Raw genomic sequence first — 22,848 nt, forward strand, 5'->3', positions numbered from 1 at the left:
TACCAGTTTGCGGCCCAGTTCGCGGCCCGGGAAGCGCGTCTACCGTGAAAAATCAATTTTTTTTATGTTCCCCTTTAATAACCCCAACATCATTCCTAGGGGGTCAAGAGGGGTCTACCTTGCCCCCTTTCATTAAATTCCCCCTTCGTTTTTCACCTCTTCTTGTCTCTCGATCCTACCGAGAGACAAGATGGCGGCCGCTACGGACTGTTTAGAATGTTGACAGACACCGTAAAGCCAATCAGCTTCGCTACGCAAAGCTCCGTTACGTGAAAAGTAAGCGAACCGGAGCGCTGCCCGGAGCGCTGTTACAGATATATATCTTTTTTTGAACGTTAATTTCTCAAAATCCACTGAAGCACATATATTGAGACCTAGCAAAGGCACATCGGGCTAACAGTCCCTACAATTTTGGCAAGTTTCGTGCAAATCCATTCAGCCGTTCGAGCTAAAAGTGAGGCCAACCGCCCTATGGAAATTAACATGGGAAAAACGCGTTTTGGGACCCCCCTTTTTTCTCAGCCCCCCCTTGACGAAACCCCCCCCAAATTTTCAAGGACTGCTCAGAAACAAAATGTGCCATTTTCCTGAAAATTTCAGCCGATTCTGTCCACAAACGCCAAAGTTATTAGACATAGAATTTTCAAAAGTTCCATAGAGAAAAAATCCTAACTATATATACCTACTAATTTATATATATATATATATATATATATATATATATATATATATATATATATATATATATATATATATATATATATATATATATATATATATATATATATATATATATATATATATATATTATGTATTGATATATTTCTATCCTCTGCCCTTTCAATAGGTGGGATAGTGTCCAGACCAAAGAACTCCTTGCCTCTTCTGTCATTGTTTTGACATATCGCCATATGTCTAGCTGTGGCATAGTTCAGATCCTTGTTTTTGATAGCACAGGTATGTTTCAGGATCCGTTTCTTCAACATACAGACAGTAGAGACAATTTATCTCATTCCACAAACGCATTGGACGACATAGACCACAAACTCTGTAGTGCATGTGATTCTGTGGTTGATGTTGATGGTTTTACCTTCATTATCTTTATATTCTGTTTTATTGACTGCAACTGTGCACGCCTTGCATTTATTGCATTTTTTGTAGTCAAGTTGTTTATAATTTAGCCAGCATGTTTTTTCTTTTATTTGATAGTGGCTTTGAACTAAAGTATCATCTAATGAAGGTACCTTCCTATATGTCACCGGTGGTCTGTCACCAATCATGCTGCCAATATCCTGTACATTGCTCAAAAGATGCCAGTATTTTTGCACAGTCTGAGTAATTTGTGAGCTCTCGTTGCTGTATGTTAGGATGAATCTCGGCATCTCATTGCCAGATGTAATAAGGACGTTCTGATTTGGAATGAGAGTGTCAGTTCGATTCACTGTTGCAATTTTTTGTAGACTCTTGTTTAGATCTCTGGATCTGTACCCCCTGTTATGCAGTCTGTGCGCACTCTCTAAGATTTTGCTGCTGGCCTCTTCATCCTTTGAACAGTTTCTCCTTATCCATACAAACTCTCTATATGGAATGCTGTTTCTAAGAGACTTCGGATGGAAACTGGTCCCATGCAGGATGCTGTTCGTTGCCGTTAGTTTCCTGAATACTGTGGTTTGAATCTGTCCCCGGTCTATATCGACCATTGTATCCAGGTAATTAATTCTGGTGCTACTGGTTGAACAGGTCCACCATCATTTTGATTAAGTTAGTTGAAGTAGGAGAAAAAAAGCCTCCTTTTCACCATTCCAGATGACTGATAAATTGTCGATGTAACGTAGCCACAAAATGACTTTCTCCAGCTCTTCTTTGTTTTCAGGTGCCCATGCAATCTCCTTCTCCCACCACCCCATGGTGAGATTGGCATAATTCGGTGAGAAGGAAAAGCCCATGGCAGTCCCACAGTGTTGTTTGTACAGTTCTCGGTCAAACAGGAACATGTTATTGTTGAGGCATAGCTCAATCATAGTGAGTAGCATGACTGAGTGTTGTAAATCTTTTATATTACGTTGTTTAAGAAAATACGCACATGCTTGCAGTCCAATCTTATGTTGGATCATTGTATACATTGATACAAAGTCAATTGTAGCCATGATATAAGTAGCATTCCAACAGGTATGATCCAGGATCCGTCGGAAGTCACCAGTATCTTTCAAATATGAACTGAGATTCTGAACCATCAGTGCCAAATATTAATCCACATATTTGTACATATTTTCATATAGTGAGTCGCATGTGGATACGATGGGGCATCCTGGACAACTCAATAAAGTTTTGTGAATCTTTGGAAGAAAATAAATTGTGGGTAATTTGTGATATTTATTTAATTGTATCTCCTAATTGTCTATGGGCTTCTGTTACATATATATAAATATATATATATAAACATTACTTATTTGTGAGAATGATCAACCTAATGGCGGCGACAGCACTGGTGAGTGTGACTGCTCTCCCCCCTTGCAGATCCACTACTAAGTGCTGCCCTGAGAGACCTGTGTGCTCTCCCTCCTGCTGTAGGTTCGAGGCCTTCCTCCATCCACAGGCTCCTGCCTATGCCTCATCTCTGGTGGTCCTGTGGGTGATCATTCTTCTCTTCTGCTTTTTTCTGTGCCCTCTTTTCTCTTTTTTGCTCTCACTTTCCACTTTTTGCTCCTTCCTTCCCTTTACACTTCCTCTTTTTCTTTTTGGTCTCTCTTTTTTTCTTTTTCCATATCGTGCTCCCCATACTCCCCACCGGTGCTGCTCGAGTGGCCCCTTCAGTCATCGCAGACAAACCACTGAACTGTATCCTCCTCAAAGTGCCCTCCCTACACAAGCACGCCATAGAAATCTGAGACCTTCTCAACACCTACATGCCCGATGTCGCCTTCCTTACAGACACCTGCACCAATGCCAACTCCGCTCCCGACATCGCAACCACCATTCCTGACGGATACAAGAGCCTGAGAAAAGACTGCCCCACCTGTCAGGAGGAGGCATCGCCATCAGCCACAAACGCTCCCTCCGCATGACAAACACCAACCTTGATGATGCTACAACCCTCATGGAACATCTCCACTTCCAGATCCAGACCAACCCTAAAGCTACTCTCTGAGGAACCCTCATCTACATGCCACTTGGCCCGTGCTTCTTTCACCGACACCATCACAAACCTCATCACACCCCAAGCCCTCGCCTCCACAGACTACATACTACTCTGAGGCCTAAACTTCCACCTGGACAACCATGATGACCCCAACTCCACAGCCCTTATACAGAACCTTGCCAACATAGGACTGAAGCAACTCATCCTATCCCCTCTCACACAGCGAGACACACACTGGACCCCATATTCACGGACGGAAATGGCCACACCACAGCACTCCTCTGGACACACCACCACTGCATCCACTCCTACTTCAGAAAACCAACCATACACAAGCCGGCCCACCACCACCCCATAGAAGCTGGAACGAAGTCACTGAAGACCAGCTCCCCTCCACCCTCACCAGCACCCGACCACCGGACGACACCTGACACCAACACTGCAGCACAAAACCTCCACTGCTGGATCATGAACTGTGCAACACCCTTGTTTCCCTCAAGGAAGCCACAGGGGGACACATCAAGAAAGCAAGCTGGTTCACCCCAGCACTCCAAGAATCCAGGAGCTCCTGCCGACGACTCGAAAAGACATGGATGCACAACAACACCCCAGAAACAAGAACCGCCTACAGAGCAGCTGCCACAACACATTACCACCTCATCAAAGCCACAACATAGAACTTCCTCCAAGACAGAATCCTCAGCAACACCCACAACTCCAAAGAACTCTTCTCCATCATCAAGGAATTCGCCAAACCCGGCAGCGAAACAACAGACGTACCACCCTACCCTCCCAAGCCCTCTGCAACTGACTCAGCACCTTCTTTCACCTCAAGATTAAGACAATCTACAACAGCTTCGACAACTAAGACCTCTGCACCACCCCATCTCCCACCCCCAATGACTCCACCCAACAGACCCTGCTCACGTAGACCCCACTCGCAATTCAAGACACCTTAAAAACGTGAAAAGCATCCATTCTGGAGCAACCTAAGACCCCTGCTCCCCCACATCTTCCTCAAAGCCGCCACGGCCATCGCACATGAGCTATGTAAGACAATCAACCTCTTCCCTCGAATCCACCCCATTCCCCAATGACTGGAAACACGCCGAAGTGAACCCCCTCCTGAAGAAATCCTCTGCAAACCCGACGGACCTCATGAACTTCAGTCCCATCTTTCTGGTCCCAGTTGCAGCCAGTCATCGAAAAGGCAGTCACTACCCAGCTAGCAAACTTCATCAAAGCCAACAACGTCCTAGACATCTCCCAATATGGATTCCACAGCAACCACAGCACAGAGACATCCGCTCCCTCCTCGAACAGTGCCAAACAGCAGCTTCCTTCTGGACCTCTCAGCTGCCTTCGACACCGTATCCCAATGCACACTAGACACCAGACTACATGGCACCATGAAGGACTGGGTTATTTAAGACCCAGCGGTGCCAGGGGACAACACCTGAAACCTTCGTGGGTAACCTGTTCCGGCGTACAAATGACAGAGACACAGGACACTTCCTTCGGCGTCAAAGATTCGAGGTTTATTTACTGCAGGGAACACAGAAGTCACGTGAAGTACACAACGGGTATGTTCGCGGGATCTGCTTCAATTTGCTACTGTGGATCGCTCCTTTTTATACACATTTCTCTCATAGGTTAACATGGTACACAAAGGTTTACAACTTGGTTCCCATAATTGTCCCCGAGAGGGGTTGCTTTGATGCATTCAAGGTCCGGAACATAAGTACAGAAACATTCGGTGGTTCCCAACTGTAAAAACCCATCTTCCCACCATTAGTACATTCCAATCGGCAGTAAACAGATCGAAGAAGGAACAAGGACAGGTGCAGAGGAAGGCAGAAACAGTGGGGAGATCGGAAAGGGTGTAAAAGGGGTGGTATCGGAAAACACGAGCTACAGGCATCAAAGAGACGTGCCTAATGAGATGCACGGCTGAGACAATAGTCCGGCACGGCAAGATGAGCCTCAAGCGGGGACATCTGCCCTACAGCATCATCCCCCTCATCATAAAGACACTTTCAAAGGAAACGTGTCTTCCGCAAGAGTCTTGGGAATCCCAGGGTCGCGAAGCGGACAGCGTCCGTTCGCTGGCTACTTGAGGGCAAGAGACAAAATGGATGCCATATCTAAGATGGAACCCGTGGGTACAGATGTATAAACCCACGAAACAGACGAACGGTTTAGGTTAGCACAGCGAAACTGCGCACACCCACCAAACTCGTCATTTGCGGTTGATAGATACCAGACTCAACCATATTCGTGTGAGTCGAAAACACCACTTACGATCGTCACGGAACCTCAGACGCTCCTTTTGCCCTCATGTAGGCAAGCACTAGTCAGAATCATATTCAATATACATCAGACCATCTAGATGTTGCTGCAACATAACTCTGTCCAACCGAGCTCCTTTGGTAACAGGCGGCTGTCTTATACACGTCGTAGCACAGAGGCCACATAAGGCAGGACCACACTGCACACAAAGGCAACACGTGAACAGGAACGCCACAACAACTCCGATGATCATCAGAATCTTCCAACCCCAAGTCGACATTAGGCCCCAAAACCACCCAAGCAGCGTCCAATCCCCTACGTCCACGTGTATGGACTCAGAGATCTTATGCAACTTTGAGATGGCTTGATAGACAGTCGGAGCGTTATCTGGAATGAAAATGCAGCAGCTCGAATGGATCACCTTACATACTCCACCTCGATCTGCTAAGACCACGTCTAAAACCATACGGTTTTGTAACGTCATAAGCCTTTCCGCCTGAAGTTCTGTGGTGATATTACCAATGGCACTGGCAGTGATATTAGCTGTCGATTCCACCACGCGAGTCAACTGTCTCAGGTTCCTACTATTAACCATAGGTCCCCAAAACGGGAGGCAACCCTTGAAAAAGTCTCCTGCCTCTTGACCGGCGGTGTCCTCTTCGCTAATCACGCCTCTCACAACTCTAGTCTTGTGATAGTCTGCATCTACAGTGAACGTCGGAGGCAACAGATTTGCGATAAAACATGAGCCCACAAAGTCGGAGGGCAACCATGTACACGCACGATCATAGCAGACAAAGTATGTACCCTTGGCAGCCAGAAACACAGGGGACGAGACCATCGGCAGGATATAAGTCTCGGAGCAGGCACTCTCTCCAAGACGAGCTTTCGATCTTCGGCCACGACCCATTAGACAGAAATTACCAAGGTGGGGTACGACCCATATCGGAGGTGAGCTTCTAAGCTGTTTTTCACTCGTGAGCGCACTATACTCGACCTTACTCAGGACCCTATAGGCTTGTACCTCTTCCTCTGGGATGAGCGACGGCTCATAGATATCTCTATCTAAATCCTCTATCGCTATAGACAAAGGCTTCTGATACGAGCCAGGACCAGAGTAGGGAGAACGTGGCTCTCGACTGGGGTAAGAATCTAGTGCACTTCGAAACATTGTTTGGAATGCTCGAGCTGAACCCTGGGAACTATAAGGTAAGACCAGATATGGAATTCCCTTATCCGTGGTATGTGGCATTAATCCACACACCCAACAATTTGTAGTGTTAACCACTAACTGATGCTGATGAAGGAGCTGAATAAAGGAATTATTTCTGAATTCCACACGTCTAGCCTGCTCGTGTTCGGGTAATATATGGAAAGAATGAGGGGATGCAGTGGAGGTAGATTTAGGTTCAGAAGTAGGATTAGGTAAGGCAGAAGGTAGGAATTACGACATCATGTAATACACCCCACCCGCCAATAGCAAAGAAAGAACCAGAAACAGAAGGAACACTTGAAACACAAAACATTTGGTACGAGTTATCTGCTGTAGTTTGAATCTTTGCGCCTGAGCTTCTTCCAAGTCCATCAGCTTCGAAAACGCCATCCCCTACAACCGTCTGCAACGTTTCTTGACGCACTTCGTTCTGTGTAGCAGTAGTCAATCCCTAGGAGTTCCCAGGAACCGACGGTCTTTGGCCTAGCGCCAAGACCTACTAACCAGAAGGAAGTACACGCGCGGCCCTACGGTACACCTGGATGCAAGGTATCTTATTCACAATGTATGTACAAAAAGTCTCTTAGCTGTGGAAGTAAAAGCACATAGATGGAACGAAACTCAATTTTTACAAAATAATCACAATAATACGGGTGTTTTAGACTGATCGTGGCAAATGGGACAATGCAGTTGTCAAGGGTCAGAACGGAAATTTTTATTTGTCTCTGGTGTTGGATCGCAAAAAGTATCGAGTTTTCTCAGGACGTGTCTGTTCGTCAAACAAAGAATCCGATGAAGGAACAGAGTTCTGCCGATCAGTCGATTGTTCTGATCTTGAGTCTTGTGATGGCAAATGTTCAACAATGTCTTTCTGCTGCACTGAGGATTCTCAGACAGACTGTGCGTCGCTAAAGGGTACAAAGTCTGTGGTCCTTCGGTTTCAGATGAAGCAATGCCCTTCCTCACCCACGAGTCTGCCGGTAAAGGTATAGGAACCTTCTTGGTATGAGTGGCATGCACCCAATTTTTTCGCCCTTCCAAACGGACGGCGGTTCTCGTGGCAAGGAGGACCTGATAGGGTCCAGTAAAGCGGGGTTCCAAATTCTTTTTGCGGGCAAAGTTGCGGGTAACCACCCAGTCTCCGGGTTGGAGCTGGTGGCCTGGACCCTCCGTCTGCGTCGGCAGTGCTTCGTAAACCTGTTGGTGAATTAACCTCAGTTTAGCAGTCAGATCATGAAGATAATCAATCAACATTGGGTACTCAAGATTAGAAAATACACCCGGTCTAGGAACCCCCCAAACATTCGCAGGACGGCCGAACACTATTTCATAGGGACTGAGCCCTACTCGGGAGTGTACTGTCGTCCTTGTTGACAACAAGGCAAGGGGCAAAGCGTCAGGCCACGAAAGACCAGTCGTAGCCTGAATCTTAGCCAGTTTGAGTTTAAGGGTGCCATTATACCCTTCAACCAAACCTGATGACTGGGGATGATTGGCGCTATGGAATTTTTGATTAATTCCAAGGCCCTTACACACACTCTTCATCACACTCCCTACAAACTCACTTCCGTTATCAGACCATACAATTCGAGGCATTCCATACCGAGGAAAGTATTCCTTCAGCAGGATTTTCGCAGTAGACAGGGCAGTATTGTCTTTAAGAGGGTAGGCTTCAATCCATCGGGAGAATGCGCAAACCACAACCAAAACGTATTTCAGGTTATTGCATCGGTCCATATGGATGAAGTCTAGCTGGATTACTTCAAAGGGATATGAAGGGGGAGCAAAATGGCCAGGAGGTGTGGGGGTCCCCTTTCCAGGATTGTATAACATACATATCATGCAATTCTTCACCAATCTCTCAGCACACTTCGTAATACCATCATTCTTCCACACAGGAAACAACAACTTACAAATACCTTTCGCACTAATATGTGCTAACCCGTGTGCCATTGTCACAACGGCCAGCACATACGCATCTGGCAACATCCACCTCTTGTGCTCCGACAAATCGACCCAGCAACCATTCGCATCCAACTTTCCCGTACTCTCTTTCCACTTCATCTTTTCAGTCTCAGTGGCCTCATTCTGAATTGCTTTCACGCTCTCAATAGTGTCCTCACACATACTAGTCTCTGTAGGCCACCTAACCGAACTCGTCACATACATTCTAGTGCTAAGGTTCCGGGCAGTCTCCTTAGCAGTCTCATCCGCAAATGCATTGCCACGACCAACATCATCCGTCACCTTACGATGCGCACTACATTTAACAATCGCCACCTGCTTAGGTAACGTAAGTGCATCCAAAAGATCATTCACAAGCTGTCCATGCTGAATCTTTGTACCATGCAACATCATAAAACCTCTCTCTCTCCACAATCGTCCAAAGCTATGAGCGACGCCAAAAGCATATTGGCTATCGGTAAACACATTCACTCGTTTCCCTTTTGCCAACACACACGCTCGGGTTAGGGCGATCAGCTCTGCAGCCTGGGCAGAGTTCTGATTCAATCTTGCAGTTTCCACGACAGTATTCAACGTTACCACAGCATACGCAGTCGTCACATCACCATTCGGCAATTTAAAACATGAACCATCCACATACAAAGTTCCATCGGGATCTTCCAAAGGAATGTTTTTAAGGTCCACTCGACCTTTTGTTTCCTCCTCAGTCCTTAAGTAACAGTCATGCGCTGCTACTTCATCTGACTCTGCACTAATTGGCAACAAAGTCGCCGGGTTCAGGACGTTGCAATGTTTTATCTGAATATGACTTGCCAAAAGCGTCAGCTCGTACCCTGACAACCTCGCACTCGTCAAGTGCTGAGTTTTCGTACGATTCAGAAGAGTGTCAACTGCATGCGGAACCATCACCGTAAGCATATTATCCATGACCAATCCTGCTGATTGTCGGATGGAGACCGCGGCTGCCGCTGTTGCTCTCAAACAACTCGGCAATGCTCTAGCTACCGGGTCCAAGGTCGAGGAAAAATATGCACATGGACGTTGCTTATCACCGAAAGGTTGCGTTAAAACACTCACGCACAACCTTCCCTCTCGTGAACGTATAGTGTAAACGGCTTGCTATAGTCAGGAGTACCTAACACAGGAGCCGAACACAATGCGTCACGCAGTTCAGAAAAACTTTTCTGACATTCTTCCGTCCATGGTAAAGGAGTTGAAACATCCTTGCACGTAAGAGCCACCAATGGTTTCGCTAACAATGAAAAATTCGGAATCCACTGTCTGCAATATGACGTGATGCCTAGAAAGGCACGCACATCTCTTTGGGTTGTTGGTACAGATATGCGCGCAATGGCTGCAATTCTCTCTGGGGTCAACCTTCTTCCCTCCTTTGACAATAAGTGACCTAGATAGGTTACTTCTTGACAACAATATTGAAGTTTAGAAGGAGACACCTTGTGATGTAAGTCACAGAGATGCTGCAACAATGATATAGTGGCAATTTTGCAAATGTCCTGAGTATCTGCAGCCACCAATAAGTCGTCGACGTATTGGATCAAAGCCGCACCAGCCGGCAACACAAACGCATCTAGTTGACCCTTCAAGGCTTGACTGTAAATCGATGGACTCTCACAGTAGCCCTGAGGAGCACGTTTAAACCGGAAACTACGGCCACCAAGAGAGAAACCGAAAAGGTCTCTGCTTTCTTCAGCAATCGGAATACTGAAGAACGCATTCTTCAGATCGATTACTGAAAACCAAGATGCAGAAGCTGGAATCAAAGTCAGTAGCGCCGTGATGTCAGGCACAACAGGGAACTGAGGAATCACAATTTTATTTACCTCCCGTAAATCGATAACAAAACGATAAATAGGTGGTTGAGAAGGATCGGTACGTTTCAGGATAGGCAGTACAGGACTGTTGCACACGTTTCCCCGAGTCTCCTCAATAACATCTTTCTCGATCAAATCATAGATGATCGCCAACAATGCTCGTTTGCCATCAAGGGAGATACGATACTGGGGAATACGTGGCAATCGCACATTAGATTTCACGTGAACAACATAAGGGGAGATGTCGAGCAGGCCCACGTCATTTGGACCTGTTGCCCACAAAGATGCAGGAAGAGAACTCAATTCCGGTGGGAGCTTATCGAGAGACAAATACATAGTAGAGACAACTCTCTCACCCAACGTAAGCTTTACTCCCGCAGGAGAACAATACAAAGTCGCATACAGACGTTTTAGCAAATCCAGGCCCAAGAGATTTTCACCACAACCAGTGGTCAAAATCAGTGGAGCTTCAAGCTCACGTGGCCCAATTGTGAGTGGCAATGGGCACGAAACCGGATTGCTAACAGGGGTGCCAGAGAATCCAACGGAAACATTTGTTAAGCCAGACAAAGGTGCGCCAGGGAGTTTCGAATGCATGATGGAACTTTTCGCTGCACCAGTGTCCAACAGAAAAGGCTCAACGACGCCCGAGGTGGCAACTGCGACGTAAGGCCCTCTCTGATCAACCGGAACTGATACCACTCCCTCTCCTTGTCTACGGCTGTCCTAGTAATTACCGTCGTCAGTTCCCTGATCGACGTAATAATCATCTACATTGTACTGCGCAGATCGTCCTTGCGATGATCCACGTTGGTCAAAACAATTGTTAGAATTTGATGAATTGTCTGAACGATCGTTGGGAGCACCACGACCCCTACCACGTGACGTCTGCTGAGCACCACCGCGACCTCCTCTAGATGTGTTACCACTATTACACTCATTTAGAACAGGACAATTGAATTTTAAGTGACCCTCCTGTCTACAATAGGCACACTGATTGTACCCTAATGAAGATCTTTGCGAAGAGGAGTCATTTCGCGATTGCGACCTATTAGATTGCGACTGCGATCGATTACGTTGTTGCGAATCATTCTGATTCGAGCGCGGAGGATACGCTTGCTGCAACAACACCTTAGTTTTAAGTTCTTTCGTCTTTTTATCGGCACGATCATTCTCTTCTTTCTCCCTATTCTCATAATATTGTGCCATAGCCAATATTTGGGCAGACGTAGAAACAGCCCACGCACTCTCAGAATTTTTTAATTTATTGCTCAAGTCGGGCAATAAGTTTGAAACAAATTTATCCACAAACAACCGCTGACCACCCTCAGTACTCATATCCTGACCACTATGGTCAATGAATGCCTCCTCAAATCTCGTAAAGAAATCGGAGACACTCTCGTCTTTCTTCTGTCTGCAAGCTGACAACTTGTCCCAGTTCACCCTCATAGCCGGCATAAGCGTTTTCATTAAGGTAATTATTCTCTGAGGGAGAGCAGTAATGAGCTGTTCAGCTTAGCCCCGCCAACTTGTCGTGTATCAGCCGCAGTAAGAGCAGCCCAATCGCCACCTAATTCGTTTGCATGATCCTCGTGCCGAATCTTAGCCCATACCGGTTGCGGTACAACATTGCCAAACAACATATCGATATCGGCAAGATTCATTATCGTCGCATCTACGAGCTGCGACAACTCCTTGTAATACCCTGCAGGATTTTTGCGAGGGTCAGGCAAAGATTGCTTCACCTGTAACACTTCCGATCATTTCCATGGGAGATGTATCCATACTCTCTGGAAATGTGGCAAGACAATAGGAACAGCAGCAGCATCACCTGGCATCCACACGGGTGGAACTTCACGCATGGGAAACTGACCAGACGGATCTAACTGTCTCTCAACATCCTCAACGAACAATGCTTGAGGCATCGGAGAGGGACGGAAAGCTAATAATTGCTCGATGGCACGTCGAACATTGGTACCCACCACCATTCCGCTCGAAAACTGAAGCTGTAAGTTAGTCAAAGCAGTTAATACATCCTCCGATGCATCTGCCGATATTTGGTCGTGCAAAACCTTGCACATTTCTTCAAAAACATACCTCTGTGTCGGTATATTGAATTGACTAAACGTATTTAACACCGAACGTGGAGGATTTCTATAGGGATGCAACATCCAAGACATCGCCATATTATACAGCGCAGCACGTTCCCTATTACCGGGAAGCTGACTACGTCTTTGTGGACCGTCCGAATCAGCGGACTCAGGAATAGGTCCAAGAGAGTTAGCAAAATTAGCAGCCATTGAAGGGGTACGACGTCGAGTAGTTGGAGAAGTATATGATAGAGTAGAAACGAGAGAAGGAGTAGGAACAGAAGAAGCAGTAGGAGTAAGTAGAACAGGAGCAGTAGCGGGAGCAGGAGTATGTGGAAGCACAAGCGGAGGAGCAGTAGGGACAACAGTAGGCAAGGGAGCAGGAACAGTCGGAAAAACAGGTTGAGGAGCAGGTACAGGAGCAGGGGGAACCACAGGAGCTGCGGTACCCTGTGCGTATGGAGGTGGTGACTTCATAAGATAGGACATTAAAGGATCCTCAACTAATTCCTCCTTCTTATCCGACTCCATTGGCAAAGCAGGATAACATTTATCTATAGTCATACGCTGAAGCCTGTCAAAAACTTCCTTTTCCTTTTCCTCCTTATCACGCTGGAACTGCTCTGCTTTCTTTACAATGGTAGCAACACCATCTCTCTGGTTACGTTTTGTCTGTCTGATCTCTTTCTGTCGGGCTTCTTTACGCCACAACCGAAAGGCATCAAACATGGCCGGCCTTGACTTTTTCTTAAACAATTTTTCCTCGAGGTTATCTAAAATCAGGGTCTCGAAACTACCATGAGGTGGCCAACTAAGGACACCATCCTTTTTGGTGTAACGAATCCAATATTCATTAAAGGTAATAGGACCTAACCCATGCTTACTGTAAAGCTCATAAGTTGGAGTTCCAACCGGAGGTATCGGACACGAGTCCTCCAGTCGGGAATCCGTACCACAACGTCTGAAACAACTGAACAAAGTACTACAACCAGGCATCTTGCACAATAGCCGAGTTTCACAATCTTCAAGGGTTACGGGATTTACCAAGTCCCAGCAAAGAGCAAAAACCCTCGGTTTTTGGCGACTGCAGACGTCAAATAACACAACAAAGAACCAAGTACTAAGAACCACAAATGCAATAGAACCATGCAACAACTAAGCAACCACAACCAAGGACTCTGGGAGCGACCCACAAATACTTAACTCAATGATCAATGGCGTCACCAGGAAGGCCCGTCAATCGTCTCGCTGTACCAAGGTCTACGCCAGGCGCCAAAACAGGTCTACAGTCAGGGCAGCAGTCCGTCGCAGCCGTCAGGAGGCGGGAATCTTCGCGGGAAAAGTCGTCGGGCCACTTATTTCGACAACAGGATCGATGAAGCGGGGTGCACCTTCCCTCGGAGATTTCACACGAAGTTCCTCACGATCGTCGGGCTTGGACCGGTACCACTGATGCAGCCCTACGTTGGGCGCCAACTGAAGGACTGGGTTATTTAAGACCCAGCGGTGCCAGGGGACAACACCTGAAACCTTCGTGGGTAACCTGTTCCGGCGTACAAATGACAGAGACACGGGACACTTCCTTCGGCGTCAAAGATTCGAGGTTTATTGACTGCAGGGAACACAGAAGTCACGTGAAGTACACAACGGGTATGTTCGCGGGATCTGCTTCAATTTGCTACTGTGGATCGCTCCTTTTTATACACATTTCTCTCATAGGTTAACATGGTACACAAAGGTTTACAACTTGGTTCCCATAATTATCCCCGAGAGGGGTTGCTTTGATGCATTCAAGGTCCGGAACATAAGTACAGAAACATTCGGTGGTTCCCAACTGTAAAAACCCATCTTCCCACCATTAGTACATTCCAATCGGCAGTAAACAGATCGAAGAAGGAACAAGGACAGGTGCAGAGGAAGGCAGAAACAGTGGGGAGATCGGAAAGGGTGTAAAAGGGGTGGTATCGGAAAACACGAGCTATAGGCATTAAAGAGACGTGCCTAATGAGATGCACGGCTGAGACAATAGTCCGGCACGGCAAGATGAGCCTCAAACGGGGACATCTGCCCTACAGCATCATCCCCCTCATCATAAAGACACTTTCAAAGGAAACGTGTCTTCCGCAAGAGTCTTGGGAATCCCAGGGTCGCGAAGCGGACAGCGTCCGTTCGCTGGCTACTTGAGGGCAAGAGACAAAATGGATGCCATATCTAAGATGGAACCCGTGGGTACAGATGTATAAACCCACGAAACAGACGAACGGTTTAGGTTAGCACAGCGAAACTGCGCACACCCACCAAACTCATCATTTGCGGTTCATAGATACCAGACTCGACCATATTCGTGTGAGTCGAAAACACCACTTACGATCGTCACGGAACCTCAACCAGCATCAGCTGAAAGGTCCTTGACTGGATATGTCCAACAGAGACCAGATGTGGAGTACCCCAGGAATCCTCCCTCAGCCCCACCATCTTCACCATCTATATGACCCTCCTTGCAACCATCATCAGAAACCATGGGCTCAACATAGTCTGCTATATCAATGACACCCAGCTCATCCTCTCCCTCACCAAAGAACCCAACATCACCAGGCACAACTTCCAAGAAGGGATGAAAGCCTTTACCACCTGGATGGAGAGGAGCTGCCTGAAACTCAACTCTGAGAAAGCAGTCCTCATCCTTGGCCTCACCCCATCCACATGGGATGATACCTGGAACCCCCTGCCCTCGGAAACCCGGCCACCCAGACGGACTATGAATGAAACCTCAGCATCATACTAGACTCAGCGCTCACAATGAACTGCCAGAATAACGTACTATCCTCAACATGCTTCAACACCCCCTGAATATTCCAAAAAGTGTTCAGATGTATCCCTTATGAATCCAGAAAAACGGTCACGCACACCCTCATCAGCGGCTACCTGGAATACGGCAAGGTGCTCTATGCCAGAATTAACAAGGAACTACTTCACAAGCTCCAGACAGTCCAGAACTCTGCAGTCATATTAGTCCTAGACATACCCTGCCACCACCACATCACCCAACACCTCAGCAATCTCCACTGGCTCACCATCAAAAAAAGAATAACCTTCAAACACCTCACCCATGCCTACGAGGCCTTCCACAACATCGGATCAGCATACCTAAATGACTGCCTCTTCTTCCACCACACACCCATGAGACACCTCTGATCAGCCGACCTCTCTCTGGCCTCTATCCCATGATCTACAAGACCAGAATGGGAGGGAAGTCCTTCTCCTACCTGGCAGCCAAGGAATGGAACAACCTCCCCCTAAGCCTCCGGCAAACCCCACACTGCCCTAGTTCAGGAAAGACCTCAAGACCTGGCTCTTCAGATGACCCCAGCATGCTACAGAGCTACCCCCTCCTTTTCAGCACCTTGAGACCCTTGCTGGTAAGTAGTTTAGCTTTATAAAAACCCTGATTGATTGAGCATGCTATTGGGATAAAAATACATTTTTTGAAAATGTAAATACATATTACTCACTGATGAACCCCACAACCTTGACAAGTCAATCCAGCCAAAAAGTAATGATCACAATAACCACTACATCTCTAAGCACAGCAGGAATGAAAGGCTAATATTAAAAAAAAACAGGTGATCATGGTCCTCTTGTCCTGGTAATCAAAAGAGAGGGCACTGTCAAAAATGACACCTACATTTTTAGCTTTAGTAACCGGACAAGGTAAGGGACCACAGTACTCTGGCCACGCCAACTCTGACCATATAGACATTTGCACCCCAAATATCAGGATCTCTGTCTTTTCGACATTCAGTTTTAACCAATTCTCTTTCATCCAGGTGTACATTTCAGTCATGCAGCATTTGAATCTATTCACTACCTCACGAATGTCATCTGTATTAGAGACAATCACTTGGGTATCATTGGTATATGACAATACTAGGAAACCAAAATACTTTATAAGTTTTGCCACCGTGGCAACATACAGGTTAATCGAAGTATGGCTGAGCGAGGAGCCCTCTGGAACCCCATAAGCCAGCAAGAAATATTCTGCCTTGAAATGCCCATCTCTCACCGCGTGGGTTATATTTGTAAGGAAGGATTCCAGCAAGATGAAAGCGGAGTCTCTCAGGCCCACCCATTGTAATGTATGACCATGTGGGTAGTGGACACATTATTTAATGCTACTGAGAGGTCCAGCAGTACCAATATGGCTGACCCTCCCTGATCCATCTGACAGTGGATAGCATCAGTAGACACCAGAAGGTGAGATTATGTGCTGTGACCTTTCTGAAAGCTTTTCTGTAAAGGATCCAGAAGACCTTGAGTGGCCAGAAACTCAGTCAGTTCCTGATTGATATATTTTTTCAAGATCTTAGAACCTCAGGGTTTCCATTAGGTTTCTAATACAGGGATGACTATTGCCTCAAAATACCAGTAACAAGAATTTGATTAAAAACTAGAAAGGAGGCAATCAGCTCCAGAACCAACTGTAGAATTCTGGATGTGCACGGGTCATCCAGAAAGCTGGATTTTAAGTGAAAATGTGCTCTTTAACTTTTAAAAAGAAATAGGGGGTAGGCATATAGAGTGGCAGATGAGGCAGGATTAATTGTCTCCTCAGTTTTATATGGCGGGCTGTCTTCATTAGCATTGAAGTCAGACACAATCTTCATGAACTTGTCCCTGAAGTAAGCTGCCACTCTGTTACAAAAGCCTTGTGAACTTTCCACAGTGTGCTGGGTCGGCAGAGTGGAAAGACTGTTGATCACTTTAAAAGGTTCCTTAGGAGTATTAATAGCTGACCTGAATTTAATAGGAAAGTCAGGTGACATAGCTCTAACAATGGCACACTTATACCTGTGCAACAATTAATTATGCTTATTTTATTCATCAGTAGAGGGCGTAAGCCTCCTTCTCCGCTCTTGCCTTCTACACCGACGTTTGAGAATGATTAAGTCCTCTGAGAACCAGGGAGAAGATGTTCTGGTTCTGGTCTGGAACTTAGAGCTAAGGGGGCAATTTGATGGATAGCATTAGCTTCCCATATGTTAAAATCCAATGCAGAGTGCTCCAGTGTTCTATTAGTCCTTACTAAGGATTTACTCAGTGCTATTTCTAATTCTTTAGACGTCATTTTATTCCACCTCCTTAATGTGGTGGCATTGCTCTGCCACTGACCTCTGTCCTTCGGTACAGTAATTTAAAAAGGTACTACAAAGTAGTCTGTCCAGCACATTGGGGAAAGAACTCCCCTCCCCAGAGCCTCATGATTAACAAAAACACCATCTAAAGTGTGATCTACTATATGAGTAGGTAAATCCACCACTTGAGTTAAACCAAAATCCTTCATTAATTCCAACTACCTAGTAGAGTCACTACACTATGTGTCCTCCCGATGGAAATTAAAGTCACCCAGAACAGTAAAATTGGGGCAGGTAATGTAAGGTTCCAATGTGAGGCTCTAGCCCTTGATAAACGTACTCCTGGGACCCGGTGTGCGGTTGACCAACAGACCTGAAAGTGCAAAGTGATGATTTACTTTTATTCTCAAATAGGTCATCTCATATGTATCAGATGGACCCTAGCATATGGGTTCTAACAAACAGTTTAGAGATATTTTAAAAATCAGGGCCAGTCCTCCCCCTCTGCGAAGGGGTCTGTCTAGCCTAGCAATCGCATAATCAGGAAACTCAGAGCTTGACTCGACCAAGTCACTATGGGGCATATTATCAAGGGGGTTTATCTCTGCTTTTTTGGCTTTAAAAGCCAAGAAAGCGGAGATAAAATTATCTCCCTATTACCAAGCTGTCGCTAACACCAGTTAGCGACAGCTAGTAGGAGATAGCGACCATCTTGGGCCCCACTTTGCATGTCAGTGATATTTATCACTAATGAGATGCAAAGTGGGCGTGCCAAGATGTTAGAGACTGAAAACAGTCGCTAACATCGCTATCTCCTATTACCAACCTTTGGAGATATTCGCGCTAAGCGGGAATATCTCCAAAAGCTAACACCTGCCTCCAATGGGAGGTGGATAACATGGCTAAGAGCATTTGCTCGATAATGCATGAATATCGCTGACTTTTCAGCGATATTCATGCATTTCGGCCGTTTTTTTATCGCATTTGCGATAAACCTTGTTAATAGCAAGGTTTATCTGCGATAAAAATCGCCGATGTGCGGCGATAATTTTTGTCTCTAAACAAGTTAGAGACAAAAATTATCGCTAGTTGTTGGTAATATGCCCCACTATTTTTTGATTTTGTAATGTATGTGGTCTCTGCTATTTGCTGGAACTGGTGTTATGTAAGGTAGTGTCTCTTGATGCTAGATCTAGAGTGCTGAAGCCGAATCACTGAAGATAATTTGGGGTGATCAAGATATTGGAGCTCAGTAAATTATTGGATTTCGGGCTCCCACAAGAGTTCCACTGGCTTTTCCTCAGTTTTCAATAAGGAAGTTAAGATTCCGTATCAGTAAGTTGCAATTAATGGACAACTCCAGACCACAGGAAAGAAGTCCCCTATTCCATACAGGTATTGAAAGCAGTTGAGCACAGTGAGCTTTTTCCCCACACACCACAATCTTTGAGGAATGAGGTCGGCAGTTTGTAAATATTTAAGTCTAATTACAGCTGGGATAACAAGCAAGCATGTTGCCATACAATTATTTCTCCAGCCACTCACATCAATGGGACTTAACCACGCCTCCCATATTGCTTTCTGCCACAGATGAAGGTCAACTGAGTTGATACCAGTGTTTTGTAGATCTGGGATATCCCCCTTTTAAGGGTCCTATAGGGATCTCGGCCCCCAGCGGGCTGTAATCAGGTACAAGGGAGAGGGGACCCAGGTGGTGTGCATGATGTAGTTGTACCTATCTGTAAAGCTGGGATTTATATTACTCAAGTTCAATTTGAAGGTTCAGGAACGACTTTATATAGGTGCCCTGCCAGACATTCTGCATCTTCAATATAGGAATTAGATCCCATTTCCTAAATCCCGGAAGCTGTAAACAGTGCTCCAGCCAAGGTCCCCTCCACCAGGATGTTTCTAGTGTAATCTTGTGGCTCCACCTTATACAACTCAGGGTTGATTCCAAGCCAACAATCCCAACTAGGCAGAATCTAATCCAGAACCTCATTCTGGCCAGCCAGGGCAAATTTGGCATGGTGGGCAGGAGCGTGCCATCCCTGTCAACCCACTCATTCAGTCCCAGCAGCTGCCGTGCCCAATACTAAATGCAGAGATCTGCCATGCCCATACCACCATCATCAGTTGATTGCTTGCACTTACCAGAAGCTATGTGGAGGCTGATCTGCCCACACAAAGAAGCAGACCCTGCCGGACAACGCAGTGAATCCCCGGTGAGTGGGAAGTTCCGGAGAACAAATTCTGGAGAACATATACGTACCGCAATACGATAACCATCTTGACAATGGCCACTCGGCCCAAAATAAGCATTTTTTTATAGGAGAAATGTAGTTTTTTGTAGGAGTAATGTGATCCAACCTTTTCTTATTGTCATTAATATTATTTTCATTGTCTGACACTTTCATCGATAACCCACCATATTCTTAATAGTGTTGCTGATGATTTCAGTACTACCATGTATTGCCTATATTTCTTCCAAAATGTTATTTAGAGAGCTCTCCTGAAATAATGTAACTTTGGATTTAGCTGGAGTGGCGAGGAAACCTGTTCCCTTATATTTTATTTACGGTCAACAACAGATGCAGGAATCTGGAATAGATAAACAAAGAAATCAATGTAAAAAAAAGCTGCAAGCACACGAGATACATTATAAGTGTTTGGCAATACGTAAAATGGCATATACATATTAATTGCATTAAGCAGTACAGTAGTCTACTAAAGAAGTAATTTCATCTACTTGCTGACATAATATATTTTATCTTTAGTATTTGGAGGAGTTGCCTTTCATACATAGCATATAATGTCACATAAATATTGCGGATGTCGTTAAAAGTAAGCTGCTTCTCCTCAACCCATGCATAAATGCCTGTGCAGCAGCCAAACCGAACACTAGGGTGGACTTATATAGACCCGGTCTCTTTCCGCATGACACGCCTTCTGAGGGCGAGCGTGTACATTTACCTCAGAGTAGGGCAATGGGTTTCAGACTGTTTTGGTCTCCATTAGACTTTTTCGAATTAAGAAAATAAACACCGATGATGTCTGTCCATTTATAAAATACCCTCAAAATGTCTGAATAGCGACCCAGGAGCAGACCTCTGTCATCATAGCCTCATCTAGGAGCAGTTAAGATGGAGCTCACAGAGCAGCCGCCATCTTGATGTGCTCATGCTGTCAACTCTAATATAGTTCTTGATTGTTATAAAAGTATTAAAATGTGTTTTATTGAAGTAGAAGGTTTCATAGTTTTGATGGACTGATGTCCACGATGCTGCACACAAACCAGTTAAGAAATTTGAAGTGAGTATTTAGGTGCTGCGACTAGCATATCAAAATAGTACACAAAATAATACTCCTCAAATCTTTGCTCATTTAGGTCTTCCTGATTCAGGAAATGCATATCCTCGGTACTGCATGTGAAATACATTCCTGCTGAGCCTTCATCTTAAATGAAGAGATTTATAGAGAAGCACCTACAGTGTGACCATTGATTCAAGACGCTCTATCAACATGAGCACGTAAAGAGATTTTAACTTAAGTATGGCTTTTTAAACCATGCCTATGTAGTTTGTATGTGTAGTATTAATATCGTTAATTCTGTTAACAATATCTCTTCATGAAGTCATAGCTGCCAAGGTTTCAGATTGCTATGTGTGACATTTTCATAATTTCAGTGAAATTATGAGTGACATTTCAATGACTATGAGTGACACTGACTCGCAGGAAAAATCAACTAATGAAGATTAGGTAAACCGATAAATATCAGAAATTACACCCACTTGGGCAACAAGAAACTCTAAAAAGGTCTTCAAACCGGAGACAGACTGCATTTCTCAGTGACATTTTCCCCCTGAAATAAAACCAAACACATAAGCCCATGGAAAAAGCGCCATATCAGAAATTACACCCTTTAAAACACTAATAACCTTGGAAAGACTTTCAAGCTGCTGCATAGTCTCTGAATTGCAAAGTTACTAACCTACTGCCCCTTTCTAAGATGAATGTTAACTTACTGCTTTTCAAAAAGAGGTTTTTGTTTTGGCATTTAAAAAAACAGAAACGTTCAGGTCTTACTAGCAATATTCTGCTTAGGCCGCATGTGTAGAGCAGGGCACGTGCACACTTCAGTACGGATTACATCACTACCAGGTGTAACATGAAACCAAAGTACAGAACTTCCAAGATCGCTTTTAGGTGACCACGGAAAATGAAATAATTGCGTAACATAATGTGAATGCAGAGCCTGAACACTTCCCAGAACAGAAGGACCCCCCCCACACACATTTGTTTTCAGAAGGTGCTGTCACAGAGTTACAGATACCGAGCACGAGAGCTGTGCTGAATTAAGTTCTCTGGTGGTACTGAAAGTATTACTGGCAGCGCGCTAGCGCTTTTAATAAAAAATGGAAAGTACACTTTGAAGAAAGCTGATACCTCACTGAGGCAACTTACTGTGGGAGTCGACTTGAGCAGCAATTGTTGTACAACGGCCTTCAGTTTCGTCTAAGGAAGCCTGGATAATAATGCGCCCATATCTGTTCTTAATATGTCATCTGCACGCGACCTTTGAAACACTCCGTCTAAATCCTAAAACCCTACAAGCACAGAAATGAAAGTCTATCTATCTCCTGATGTCCGACGGCCGCGGCATGAGCCGCACAGGAACTGGGAATCGCGGCCGTGGAGTTCTGGACTTTTTGGTTCCGTCCAGAGGTGTCAGGGACAACACCCGAAGACCCCGGAGTTCTACCTGTCTCGGTGCACAAATAAACAGAAACACGAACTTCTCAATGGTGGGGTCAAAGACCAAAGGTTTATTACTGCAGGGACACAGAAGTCACAGAAACTACACACGGGCAGTATCTAGGAGCCTGTTCGATTTGTACAAAGTGGGTTGCTCCTTATATACTAAATTTTAGGCTTCGGGCAAATTCTTTACATGTTAGTACATTTCTAAATCTTTGTGTCCTAAACAATAAATATTTGGCGTTGCACAGGAATCGTCAACAATATCTGATGTCAAAACATTACGAACGAGGGGTTCCCACTATTCCATCATAATCACATGTCAACTTTTCATTCAAGAGCCGGACCGCCTCATCGTAAATTTCGTTACCTCCCCCTAATAAAGGCCCAGAAGGAAAGGAGCAGAGTCAGGTGCAGAAGATAGAAAAGC

Source organism: Lissotriton vulgaris, chromosome 10, assembly GCF_964263255.1.
Source record: "Lissotriton vulgaris chromosome 10, aLisVul1.2, whole genome shotgun sequence".
NCBI classification, from domain to species: domain Eukaryota; kingdom Metazoa; phylum Chordata; class Amphibia; order Caudata; family Salamandridae; genus Lissotriton; species Lissotriton vulgaris.